The sequence below is a fragment of the Malurus melanocephalus genome, unplaced genomic scaffold, assembly GCF_030028575.1.
Source record: "Malurus melanocephalus ecotype Western Australia unplaced genomic scaffold, MMel_1.1 scaffold_115, whole genome shotgun sequence".
Lineage (NCBI taxonomy): Eukaryota > Metazoa > Chordata > Aves > Passeriformes > Maluridae > Malurus > Malurus melanocephalus.
Genome location: NW_026623347.1, coordinates 1,689,291 through 1,692,762, shown reverse-complemented (window position 1 = coordinate 1,692,762; position 3,472 = coordinate 1,689,291). Strand labels below are relative to the sequence as shown.

The following is a 3,472-nucleotide window of genomic DNA, read 5'->3' as shown; positions in this document are numbered from 1 at the left end:
AAAGTACTCCATGGCTTAGTTTTTACAGACTCTTTTCTTCTTCACTGTTCACAGCACACTTCTCAGCCCACAGTCAGACTCCAGAGCTGGAGTGTTGTAGTCTCCTTTTCTGTCAGTACACAGACACCCCGACTGGAGCAGATATCCCATTACCTGTTGTTGTGCTGTATTACAAAGCTATTCAGCTTTTCCATTTCATTCCAGCACATGACCTCAACACTACCTCAAGGCTCTTAACCAACTCTACCCTGAGAAAGAAAGTGAATTGAATGCCATGCAGCTAAGTCACAAGTAGAAGTACTTACATTGCTGAATAAATTGAACTAGTGACAGCAGCAATCTCAAGACCATCTCACTGGGCCAATCAACTGAATTGGAAAGTAAGTGGACAGTACTGGGAAGATCATCATCATTTGATCAGCAGCAAAAGGCACGGAGACCAGGACTGGTATTAGCAAGATGCTGTCAGAAGGAATAGGAGCTCTGCTCCATTTTTACATTCCCTTCACTCCAGAATTTGTGACTCACTACACAATGAAAAGGCTTTGCAGAGCACTGCAGTATGACTCAGATGAGAATACAGCCAGAACAAAGCTGTTCATATCAAGATATTTTCAACCCCAATGATTCATGGGAGGATTAGGAAAAGAACCGGTCTGATAAGATCCTCTGTRGGGAGGACTATGGAGCAAGTCCTGCAAGCAGCACACCAAGGCAGCTCTGATAGGACTCACCAGCAYGCCAAACCCTTGCAGAAGAAGGATCACAACCTCAGCTTATTCTACATGGAGGTTCACCTCAATTCCCCCAGAAAAAGGAAACAACTGGTTGTACTACTGTCCACAGCTCATTGTGGTGGAAGCAGAGCGTCTGAAGGACATCAGGATACGCATACATTTTTAAACAATCTACTCCAGAGGGGAAGGATTTGTTCTGCTCCTCCACACTCACAGTGTTCTCACCTAATGCAACAAGATATGCTGGGGGAGAGGATAAAGAGTAAAGTAATACCAAGAGAGAATGTTTTAGAGCCCAACTCAGGTGAAGAACATATGGAGCCAAAACCTGCAGCTGCACTGATGTCAGCCCTTGGCAGCAACACTGCCATAAGTATTTCTCATGCACTCAGACAAAAGGAGGAAGCCCCATTAGGTTGGTACACAATGGCTGCAGCCGCCTTGAGACAACCCAGTGCACAGCRGGCGTTGCTGCTGCTCTGGCCAAGGGACTGCATGGGACAAAACAGCAGAAGCAGCCATTGGATCTCCATCCTGCTAGAYATTGCCCATCACCCAGGGTCCCAGAAGACTTAACAAAGACCTAGACTTCAAAGAATGGCAGTGCATGCTTATCTGCCCAGCTTCGGAGAGGTTTCAGGATACAATCACTCGGCTGCTGCTTCAGGGGAACAGCAGCTTGGCATTACACTAATCCTTGCTAGGTAGAGGTGCAAAGCCTCTTCAGGCAGCAGCCTCCTCACCTGCAGCAGCACGTGGCACTGCAACAAGTGACAGGACAACATGCAAATCCAAGCCACTGCATTCCACTTCTGCGTGAAGTGCAATGTTCAGTTGATGCACAATTTCAAAGCTCATCATCAAAACACTAGAAACAGGTGAGTATTTACTAAGAGTTTACTAAAAAGAAGAGTTGTATAAGAAAAGTGATACTTTCCCTTGGTCACAGGGTGGGAAATATTTTCTAGAGAAGCAGTGAAGAATCTGAAAGGATACATTGCTTCCTTCCTCTTAACACGTCAGAATGGGAATGGACATTGAGCCCAGCTGTATGGCTATTTATGACAACGGCCCAGCTACCTGATGAACTGAAGTCACAGAGTTTAGTAAAGGTAATCCTTCCTTACAACAGCTAGGGATACCCTGCTCTTACCTGTCCCCATAAACTTCATCTAGCATCCCCCAATGACCTCTCCTCAGCCTCAGGAAATCAAAACAGTGTGTAGTTTAACAGTTCATACTTGAGAATGAGAGAATCAATCACTAATGGAATAGAAAACAAAAATACACACAATTTGTGCCAGTGAGACCTAAAAGGAAAGCAAAATAAGCAGATATTAAAATCAAAAAATGGACTTCCTAATTCTGAGGATGTATATGATCTCACCTGCTAAATACAAAAGGTTCCTAAAGATAAGGGAAGCCAGCATAGGCTGCAAACAGAGCAAGAGGTGCAAATTCATTTTAAAAAAATCTAGAATTCAAACCAAAAGGCCTTCACAATAATTTAAAGCACAAGAGAACATTYAGCATTACAGTTCCCAGTCCTGGATTAAGTTTCCCCGTTTTACTGCATTAGAATTAATCTACGTGGCTATGAACTCCAGAATCAACTTACAGAGCTACAGCAGCGCTGTTATATAACCACGACACCGGCAGCACAGGCTGCATTGCTGGAGCCTGCTTGCTACCCCTCACCAACAACAAAACCAGCAAAGCTGCTGCTGCTTAAATCACTCTCTTGATGACAGACACCTGAGTAATCCAGACATTTGAGTTTGGATTTGATAAGATGCTTTCTTGCGAGCTGATGTTAGGACTTAAAAGGCCATCGACTGCTGTGCAAGAAGTCCTTAATATCATCAAGGGAGGGGAGGCAGCTACACAGGAGGAGAACAGCAAAAGGCTCTAAGTGGGAATATGATTATTATAGAAAAATTATCTGACAAACAAACACAACCCCAGATTGTTGCTAGGAATGCTTTTAAGCAATTTAAGTGAAAACTGGTACATCTGCTGTCTATTCAAAAGGTCAACGACTGCTTATTTCATGATAACACACTCCCAAGAAGATCTTTCAATGAACTCTTAACTTCTGATCTCCAGGATCACATATCCCTTGTTTTAAAGGCAGCTACCCTCTGAGGTCATGGAAACACAGTTCAGCTGCTGTGCAGYGTTACATCTGCATGTGGCCATCTTGAACTCTGCTAAGCCAAGGGAACTAAAACAAATTAACAAATTGAAGCCTCAAAATACAAAGTTAGCTCCAAAGTCCCTTTGATTTACTGGTATAAAGATGCTTCTTTATATCTACCCATGGCCCTTTAAATACATCTCTCACATTTTGCTCTAGCTTCAGCCCTCAGATCTGTTCATCTGTTTAGAACAAAAAGCCAAAACATACTGCTGCCTAAAGCATTTCTAATACCTTCTACTTCTAGGATAAACAAGAACTGCTTAGATGCCTTAGCCTCCGAGCCTGTGTGCATGATAGCAGGCTGTGTATATAGGACACTGCAAGTATATTCAGAAAAGCAAAATGGTGTTTTCAGAACCAGAGACCGTGGCAAAACGAGGCAGCAGAGTCACTGCAGCTCTGTTCCAAGATGACAGCAGAGAACACAGATGTTGAAGCACACAGATTCACTCCACAATCATTTTAATTACATGCCTAGCCAACCAAGCACAGGATACAGGCTAAGCAGCATTAAAAAAAAAAAAAAAAAAAAAAA

General features: G+C 43.2%; 1 protein-coding gene across 3 annotated transcripts in view; it reads right to left on the bottom strand.

The window, feature by feature from the left end:
* TTYH3 (tweety family member 3) overlaps positions 1-3,472 on the bottom strand; it is a 67,243-nt gene that overhangs the window by 62,720 nt on the left and 1,051 nt on the right. The gene's annotated exons all lie outside the window — the stretch shown is intronic.